Raw genomic sequence first — 10,972 nt, 5'->3', positions numbered from 1 at the left:
TGCTATAAACATGGATGTGCATGTATCACTGTAGTATGATGACTTTAATTCCCATAATCAAGATAAGATTTTATAAGAAGCCACCTGTTTGACAAATGTATTGCACACTCACAGTACCAGGCACAGGTAAGGTGCTGAAGATTAACCACGGACAAGACAAAACATAATCCCTGCCCTCCTGAAATTTACTTAGCATATGGAATTTACTTATCACAAACAAAAAAAAAATAAAAAATAAAATGAACCACACAAAATAAAACCATTAAAAAAAAAACTGTGCTGTGATTAGAAAACCAGAGGACTTACAAAAAACAGCCATATAAAAACTTTTGCCCTTTAACCACACTATGGAACTTGGAAATCTAATATTTTATCATGTTATGAAATTTACAGAATAAAGGAACAATAAATAATGTTTTTAAATTTTTTATTTAATTTTAAGATTTTAAAATACAGTAAACCCAATTTGTAATATCATAATAACTTGGCTTGGGAGGTACACCATTGTACTTTAGTATCTGCATGAGATAGGCTATAGGACCTCATCACCCTTCATGGCTATCAAAATCCAAGTCCCTTACATAAAGTGACATGATATTTGCATATAATCTAAGTACCTCCTCTTATATTTTTTTTGGCAGGGGATGGGGGGAATTCCATGGACTGAACCCATAGTTTCATGGAAACACCTGAGCTAAATCCTGATCCTCTTTTTTATTTTATTTCAAGACAGGATAGGATCTCCCTAAATTGCCAAAGCTGGCCTCCAACTTGCAATTTCCTGCATCAGCCTCTTTAGCAGGCTTTGTAAGTACATGCTACTATGCCCAGCAATATCCTCCTATATTCTTTATATATTTTTACTGAGGATTGAATCCAGGGGCACTTTACCACCAAGCTATATTCCCAATCCAATTTTTAGATAGGATCTCACTAAATTGCCCAGGCTGGCCTCCAACTTGAGATCCTTCTGCCTCAGCCAGGGATTACAGGTGTCCACTACTAGCCCTGGCCTAAGTACATGCCACTATGCCCAGCAATATCCTCCTATATTCTTTATATATTTTTACTGAGGATTGAATCCAGGGGCACTTTATCACCAAGCTATATTCCCAATCCAATTTTTAGATAGGATCTCACTAAATTGCCCAGGCTGGCCTCCAACTTGAGATCCTTCTGCCTCAGCCAGGGATTACAGGTGTCCACTACTAGCCCTGGCCTCTCATATACTCAAACATCTCTAGGTAACTTATACCTAATAAAATGTAAATGTTATGTAAATAGTTGTTATATTGTAATGTTTAAAAAATAATGACAAGAAAATTAAAAAATCGTACATAGTCAGTACAGAGGCAATTTTTTCCCCCTGACAATCAATCCATTTGGATTCATGGGTGCAGAAAGGGGACTACTTAGACCTGACGTGACTAAAGGTTTTCTTTCTTTTTCAAATGATGTTAGGAATTGAATCCAGGGTCTCATGCATACCATCCACAGGTTCTACCACTGAACTACAACCCCAGCCCTAAAACTTTTTTTGTCTGTTTTTTGAATTTTCTCAAATGTGAACTAACTCCTCATCAGCTGTCAAGTTTACTCCTAGGAACATATATTGTGGATTCCTGGTTTCTGGTTGGTTGGTTGTTTGGGTTTTTTGGTTGTTTTGGTGGTTTTTTTTTTTTTTTTTTTTTTTTGGTACCAGGGATTGAACCCAAGTGCACTTAACTAATGAGCCACATTCCCATCCCTTTTTAGTGTTTTGTTTTGAGACAGATTCTCAGCAGGTTTGCTTACAGCCTCACTAAATTGCTACAATTTGAACCTACAACCCTCTTGCCTTAGCCTCCTTAGCCATTGGGATTAAAGGCGTGCACCACTGTACCACCCCTTCCTGATTTCAAATACATTTGAAATAGATTTTAACTTATCTTTACTTCCTCTTCCTCTTCCTGAACTTCCATCAGCAAACATTCTACTTTGGAAAATCATGACTGCTCATAATTTTGAAAAGAGGATAGCTGAAATTTTCTTTGCTCCAAAATTACCACTTTCATTTTTAGATGAGGTATAATATCTACTGCCAGTTCTTATGAACTGTATCAAGTAAACTTTTGTGCCCAAACATATAAAATGAAAAAATATCAGTTCTTAAAGAAAAACAGGATGGTCCAAGTTCTCATTTCAAAATATTACATAATAAAATACTTTTCTATTCTTGCAACATGGCCTGTTCCCAGCACTGGAGCTACCCACATCTTTCCCTTCACACTCCTCAAGCAGCCTACTAGGCAAATAAAAGTATACACATATTGCCACAGTCTGGCTGGGCACAAATCACAAGCCACTCAAGCAGGAACAAAATTTATTTCCGAACTCCCCAGAACGCCACCCACGTGGCCCTTCCAGGGACCCACACACCAACCGGAACTCCCTCCTCCGGCACTTCCCCAACCAATGCTACCTCTCCAGGAATCCCCGCAAGAACTCCAAAGTAGTGGGCTGAGGTGGACAGTAAAGGTCTAATATACAATTGAATGAATTCAGCATCATCTTAATGGCTCGCCTCTCAACCAATACTATTGGCAAAATGCCAGGAGCCATTCCGACTGGCTGTGGCTCTCAGCAACATATCTCTTTAAAAGGAACAAACAAAAACCAAAAAGAACAGGGCCTAGGATGTAGCTTACTGATAAAAGTATTTCCTTAGTGTGCATGAGGCCTTGGGTTTAAACCCCAGCACTCCCCAAAACAAAATTTTCTGTTGAATTACTATTTATATGAGAATGTATATATATTTGGTCCTCAGAAGTATTTCTTCATTTATCAACTCTTGAGTTTGAGAAAAACTGACCTAGGACATTATCATTTGAAGACTCATAATCTGAGATTTCCCTTATATGGTTAATTTTGACATTATAATCTTGGGTGTTAACCTCAATCTCTTTGTATTCATCTCCTAATTTATTTAATAACTGTGAAATAGCTTACTTTGTTGATTTTCTTCTCTTTGTCATTATAAACTGTTAATGAAAAAAATGTGAATTCTCAAATGTGTTCATAGAAAATTAAAGGATAATAGAAACAAAGACTAGCAAAACAGCATCTTTAGACTTCTTTGTTATTTTCTTAAAAGATGATAACAATAGCTATGAGCTATTTCACAACTGCATCAACCTTTTATTCTACCATTTTTCTGTTTTTGTACTAGTTTGGTCTTTTTAAAAAAATATAGTTGGGAATAACTGATAGGTAAAGATGAAAGAAATAATTTCTAGGATGAAGAAATATCAAACTAATCCATGGCAGAGAAAAAAATAAAATTACTAAAATCCTATTTACTATACATATTAGCCACTAAAAGTCCCAAAAGATCCACATAGTAATTATAAAAAATAAGCAAATTTTCTTTTCATCCTTTGAAGACTTCAAGGAAAGAATAAAACATAAAAAACAATCCTGTTTATACAGAACTTCTCAAAATGAACTCAAGAGCTAAAACTGGGCCGGGTTTAACAAGAACAACAAAAAATCATTTGTGCATCTATAAACTAGAAACAATACACATTCTCTAAAACTATTCTTTAAATGCCACCATATTAGAATAACTATTTTTGGTTCTCTTTTTTGTTTTCTTTTTTGCAGTACTGGGAAATAAACCCAGAGCCCTGCATACTGAGCTACATTCCCAGTCCTTTTTATTTGGAGGCAGGCAATAAAAAGTAAGTAATAATTTAGTTTTATCCAAAATAGTCTAATATTTTAGAGTAGGTAAATGTGTTACTTACATACTTAATTTTAAAAATAAAATCAACTGATTTCTTATAATTCTTACAACCAATAAGCAAAAGAGCCAGGACTAGGTATATTATTCCTGTCCATTTCTAGATACAAAAATCTCATATCTGGCTATGCACGATGGCACAAACCTGTAAACCTAGCCCACATGGGAGGCTGAGGTAGGAAGATCACAAGTTCAAGACCAACCCTGGCAACTTAGGAGACTCTATCTCAAAATAAAACTTTTTTTTAAAAAAAGGGGCTATGGATGTAGCTCACTGGTAGAGTACTTGCCTAGAATGCCCAGGGCCCTGGGTTCAATCCCCTGTACCAGAAAAACAAACTTAAATCTCATATTTGATGGAAATCCAGTCATTTTCTATATACTAGTATCAAATCAGTTCTGTTCAACAATAGGAACAGTCCTCACAGCATTGCAAATGTTCATTATGCTGATTCCCAGGTCCCATTCCAGTCTGAAGGAACCTGACTCTCAGGCATAGAACCCAAAAACCTGTATTTATCAGCAAGTTCTATGATTCTTTTAAATAAATAAATGTTTTAAAACAAGCATTCAGGCTCCTTAACAAACCAACCTCTAACTGAATTGTCAACGTTAATGTTCTCTGTGGTTTTTGCTACTCCAAGGCACGATGCTCTTTCTGTGTTTTAGCTGTATAGAGCTGAGGAAATCCTTATAAATATAGTAGTCCTTCCTGATACTTGGGGAATATGTTCCAATACCTCAGGGGATGACTAATACTGTAGACAGTACTAAACCTGTATATCTGTGATAAAGTCTAACTTATAAATCAGGCACAGTGAGAGATTAACAATAAAACAGAATAATTAGAATAATGTACAATAGAATAACCAGAACAGATTACAATAAAATTTATGTGACTATAGTCTCTCCCTCTTTCCCAAAATATCTTATAAGATTGAAATAATTTCAGACCATTGTTGACCATGTGTAACCTAAACTACAGAAAGTAGAATCATGAATAAGGTTGGGACTACCATAGTTAAAACAACTATATCTTTTTATTTCACTTTGACTCTTAGGAAGCATTTCAATTAAAGTAACTTAGAAGTCTGGGGGAAAAAAATAGAGACAATTTTCTTAAAAGTTGTAAGTTGCTATAAGTTTGTATAAAGTTATCAATACCACTTATAGTCTTTGTCATAATAAATAACAACAGGCATACAAAATTATGAATTATCATGATTTGGAATATTTTAAATTCATCCATTATAATCTATATGGCCACTAAACCATGACGACAGCAGGAACCATCAACAGATGGACTAAACCCTTCTCAAATGTGCTTTGACTAAGGCATGTGTATGCTACAGGGGTGAATTAATTTATATGCCACATGATTTTGTGAGCCATATGGGTTCCAATGGAAAAAAAAAAAAACATCTAGCACAGTGCTAAGATATCCTTAACTAATGACATAGCTCAGAGACTGAAAAACAGAAACCTAGAAATAGCAGAAATATCATTCTGAGGTTTGCACAGTGATAAACTAATCAGGCATATACCCAAGAGAAATTAAAACATATGTTCACCTAAACACTTACACACAAAGGTTCATAGCAACATTATCCGTAATTGCTAATAAGTGGAAGTAATCAAATGTCCATTAACTTATGAATAGATAAATCAAAAATGGCATATATTCATAAAATAGGATATTATTTTGTCACTAAAAGGAATGGAGAATTAGCAGATGCTACAACACGAATAAATCTTGAAAATATGTTAATTAAAATAAGCCAGTCACAAAAGACCAGATATTGTATGATTCCATTTATATGAAATATCCAAAATAGGTAAATCCAAGAATAGTGAGTAGGATCTGTAGCAGCCCAGGACTAATGGGTTGGGGAATAGAAGGTATCTGCTGGTGGATACGGAGTTTCTTTTTGGGCCAACAAAAATATTCTAAAATTAGATTGTGGTGATCTAAAATTAGATTGTAGATGCACAACTGTATGAACCAACTAAAAACCAATGAATGGCCATACTTCAAATGGATTTTACAGTATGTGAATTGTATCTCAATAAGCTGTTTTTAAAACTGCATTTGGAGCCCCTTAAACTAAAGAGAGACAGGGCTTTAGTGACAACCAGACTACAAAGGGTTAACAAGGATCTTAGGATGCACAATAGCCAAGTTAATCAATCAAATGTCTTGGATTTCTTGCTCCCTTTCCCCTCAGACACCATCCTAACTCGGCCTCAGTGTCTTCCTTTCCTAGGCTTTCTGAAGTGCATCTTTAGATAGATAGCATGCTCTATTTGTTTCATTTTTATGTGGTGCTAGGGATCAAACCCACTGCCTCACACATGCTAGGCAAATGTTCTGCCACTGAGCTGCAGCCCCAACCTGAGATGTGTCTTTTTTGACAGATCAGATTCTGAGATTTTATGATAGAAAATCAAAAGAAAATGAAGTTAAAAGAAAAGCTGAAAGAAGTTTTGCTTTGTTGTAGGGTTGGAGAGGGTTTGAAGAGTATGAGAGCAAAACTATGGTATGAGGGCAGATGTGAAAGACAATTATTAAAAATATTTTACCCATGGGCTGGAAGTGTAGCTCTGTGGTAGGTTGCTTGCTTAGCAAGCATTAGTCCCCCTTAATTTGATCCCAAGTACCAGACAAACAAAAACTTATTTTGCCAGGGTTGTCTTTTTTCAACAAGCTTGAAAAAGTATTTGCTACTTTATTTAGAAAAGAAATGTGCATTTGCAGGACCCCTGTACAATCTCTGCAGAATCATAGTCTTGCATACTCCTGTACTTTGTACTTGTCTTTTTATGGTTGTTTTCTCTTTCCCTACCATCTGGGATCTAATCTCTAAAGATTAGATATTACCTACTTTTGTATCCCCAGCACCTAATACAAGCACATCTTACATGAATTAGATGCTCAAGAAACATCTCTTGATATTGATGATCATAATAAATACCAGTTAAATATAATGTGTAAATACAGCTGTTAATCATGTGAACACTTACTTAAGTGCCAACTTTCAGAGATCCATTCTTGAAAAAACTGTTTATTCCACCTTGTTTTTAAGTCACTACTTCTTCATGAAAATCATGTGAACACTTACTTAAGTGCCAACTTTCAGAGATCCATTCTTGAAAAAACTGTTTATTCCACCTTGTTTTTAAGTCACTACTTCTTCATGAAAATGGAATGATTTAAGGAACATCTTTACTTTTTCATAAAAATTGATTACTAAAAAGCCATAAGTCACTTCTCCACCTACAAATATCGAAATTATTTCTGCTAATATTAACACTATTTGACTTTCATAAAAAATCAAACAAATATATAGTAGCAATATTTAAATTATTATTTTTGCAGCAGAATCATGCTAACAAAATTTTATAAGAATTCTCGATATATAAAACTTAAAAAAAACCTTACACATGAAGTTGAGGTATCGATCTCTGAGTCCCCACTTACTTGGTACCTATCCTACATCTCTCAGTAATCTCAGGGGTGATTTTGTGGAATACAATTCAAAAATTGCTGATCCAAGGTAACCACACTGTAGCAATTAAACTTATCCCTCAGGTTCAATACAGTTCTCCTTCTTGTCAATTGCCTAAGTGTACTGACAGAATGCAAGGAAGAATCTCTTTTGCTATTTCAAGAACCTATGCTGGAATACGCACAAGAGTTTTTATTCCAAGGCCTATTTATATTGTAATTTTTAACTCCAAACACTTTTATAGAAGACCAGAACACAATTTTCCATAAATTCCTGGGAAATTACATGGTAGTAAATAAAGAAGACTCCATTCCTTGGCACTGGAATAGTCCTTGGTGAGCACACACAAAATACATTACTTATATCAGGTTTTTAAAAAAATATATTTATTTTTTAGGTTTTTTTTAGGTGGACATATATCTTTATTTTACATTTACATGGTGCTGAGGCTCAAATCCAGGGCCTCACGCATGCTAGGCGAGTACTCTACCACTGAGCCGCAACCCCAGCCCCTTAGATGGTTTTATAAAAGCTAAGTTAGTGTTAAGCAATTAACTCTGAAAACTCTCTATCATCCTTAAACAGCATCGCAGAGTGGTATTAGCTTTTTACTTAACTTGAATAAAGAAAGACAATCTTCAGAACTATAAATAGGACACTTTCAATTTTCCTTTCTCTTAGCCAAATAAACATCAAGTCCTTTCAAAGTTTCTTTCCTATTTTGGAACAGTTCCTCCTTATCATTGCCACTAATACCATCCTATTCTAACCTCAAAGCAGCCTCTATACTGCCTACCTTAATCTTTACCTATTCTCCCCTTCAATCCAAGATTACTTTTCCTTGCCTCAGTATATTTAAAAATGTTTATTAAGCACTCATTATATTCCAATCACTGTTTTAAGTATTAGGGACAGAAAGTAGACAAAATTATTATTATTACTATTATTGTGTTCCATTTTACCAAGGGTAAACTTAATGTTTCACAGATAAAAGAGAAGCTATGCAACTAAAATACTTCATCCTATCTATATTCCTAAGTAAACCATCCCTCTCTGCCCACTGGGTACCTTGTCCAGGACAACTACATCAGCAGCATAGATGAAAAATAATTATGTGAGTGAAAGAAGCCGGACAAAAAAGAAAACATATTGTATGAATCTAAGTAAAATCATAGAACATGCAAACTAATGTATATGACAAAGGAGATTAGTGGTTGTCTAGTGATGGGGATGAAAGTCAAGTTAAGCAAGGGACGGGGGTAGGAACTGAAAAGCAGCATAAAGAAACTTCTAGGGACGAAAAATAATTTTATTTTCTAGATTGTTATGATGGTTTCATAGGTGTACTTACATGTCAAAACGTATCAAAAATGTATGCTTTAACTGTGCAGTTATTTGTTATGTCAATTATACATTAATTAAAATGGTCTAAAAACATGTTTAACCTAACAGCTAATCAAATTAAAACAGGAAATCCTGGGTCTCACTTGAATAATCTGAAGGGATGTGATATGGAACCAGGCTCAAATTTTATTATAGTTCCCAAACTGATTCTAATGTGCATCCAAGGTTGGGAAACTGAACTATACACTGATATTCCAAAATTTTTGTCACCAATCCTAATATTTTGTACTTGTGTCACAAGTCCAGTTGGATGTCAGGAGCACCTCAAAATAATATGTACCTTGTTAAAAAATTATACTCATAGTTGCTCCCTTTGTCCACCTTTCATTCTTTGACATCTTCCTATCTTAGTAAACAGCACTTTTTCCCAGTTGTTCAGACCAAACTCTTAGAAGCAATATTCATCCCCTTCTCTCTCAGACCCACATGTAACTCACCAGCAAATCCTTTCCACCCTTCCTTCAAAATATATCCAGAAACTAATAATCTATTACCACTTCCACTGATAATCACCCTTATTATTCTTCAAAACTAATGTTCTTCTATTGTTCTACAACAGACTATTCTACAAAGCAGCCACTGTAATCCTTCCAAATGTAAATCAGATTAAATCGTTCTTCTGCTTAAAATATCCAATAGTGTATCATCCAAGTTTATCCAGAGAAACAGAACCAACAGAGTATATATCATTATAAGAAACTTTATTAGATTGGCTCACACAATTGAGAAGCTTCAAAGTCCTACAATGGCTGTGTATAGGCTGGAGAAACAGGGAAATCAGTAACTACTCAGTTCAAGAAGTTAAAAGCCACCAAACAAGAAAGATATGATTCAGCCCCTGTCAAAGTCTGAAACAGCTCCTTGTGCAAGTTCTAATTCAAAGGCTAAAGGACTTTGTCTAATTTCCATGGGAGACAGCAAGAGAAAAACACATCCTCTCAGAGAGAGAAAACAACTGAGAGCTAGCTTCTCCTTTTTTTTTTTTTTTTTTTTTTTAACTCCATGTGGATGATGCTGCCCACATGCAGAGCAGAGCTTCCCTACTTGGTTATGCCAATCTTCTCGGGAAATAGCAGACAAACCCAGAATTCTACTTTACCATTCTCTCTCTTTACTATTCTCTAGGCAACCCTTAATGCAGTCAAGTTGATAACCAAGATTAACCATCACAAATGCATTCTTCCTCTCCACCAAACCACCACTCCCATTCAACCAGAGTACACAATAATAAGAAAATCCAAAATTCTTACTCTAGTCCATGACTTAAACTCTGTCCCCACCTGATCTATACTTTCCCCTCTGGAACTCTGTTCCAGTGTCTTTACTCTGGCTGCCATAATAAAATACCATAGACTGGATGGATTAACTAAAAGAAATTTATTTCCTCACAGTTCTGGAGGCTGGGAAGTCTAAGATCAAAATCCAGAGGGTTTACTTTTTGATGAGAGTGGATTGCAGAACACCTGCTTTCACATGGCCTTTCCTCAGTGCACCCATGGGAGAAAGACTTGTCTCTTTTCCTCTTTTTATAAGCTTACAATTCTATGGGAGTGGGATCTCACTCTTCACACTACATTTACCATTACCTCTTAAAAGCCCTATCTCCTAAGCTGTGCACAATGGTGCCTGCCCATAACCCCAGTGACTCAAAGGCAGAGTAAGGAGCATATCAAGTTCAAGGCTAGACTTAGCAAATTAGTGAGACCCTACATCAAAATTAAAAACTAGGACTGAGGATATGGCTCTATGGTAAAGTGTCCCTGGATTCAATTCCCAGTACCAAAGGCAAGGGGCTATCGCCAAACATAGTTACATTGCACACTGGGGGCTAGGGTTTCAACATGTGAAGTCTGGAGATACAACTTAATCCACAGTGTCCAGGTTCACTGTCTATCTATCTCTTCCAAGAGTGCTTCACCTGCTGTCCCTTGGGCCTACTTATTCCCTCATTTCTTCCAGATCTCTATTCAAATGCCAATTGCCAGAGAAGCTCCCTAACCTGACATAAAACAGTAGGAGAATAGCCTGGTGTAAGTATTTTTCAAAGCTCCTCAGTTGTTCCTATTGTGCAGCCAATGGTCTACCAAATAAGATCAAATGGTACCTGAACTGTCAATTTTCTCCATATCAGACCCCAGGATCTGGATCTGTCAGGTGAAGCAAAGCACTTCATTTGGCTTTGTGCTGTCTTAACATTCAGATTCCTTTTTACCTATTTTATAATCCTCAATCCCCTCTTTGAAAATGTATAGCATATGTGGAAAAATACACATACACACAC

General features: G+C 35.7%; 1 protein-coding gene across 9 annotated transcripts in view; it reads right to left on the bottom strand.

The window, feature by feature from the left end:
- The window catches only part of Yaf2 (YY1 associated factor 2), a 73,068-nt gene that overhangs the window by 9,897 nt on the left and 52,199 nt on the right, over positions 1 to 10,972 (bottom strand). The gene's annotated exons all lie outside the window — the stretch shown is intronic.

This window comes from Ictidomys tridecemlineatus, chromosome 6, assembly GCF_052094955.1.
Source record: "Ictidomys tridecemlineatus isolate mIctTri1 chromosome 6, mIctTri1.hap1, whole genome shotgun sequence".
NCBI lineage: Eukaryota > Metazoa > Chordata > Mammalia > Rodentia > Sciuridae > Ictidomys > Ictidomys tridecemlineatus.
This window is presented reverse-complemented; position numbering and strand designations above follow the sequence as displayed.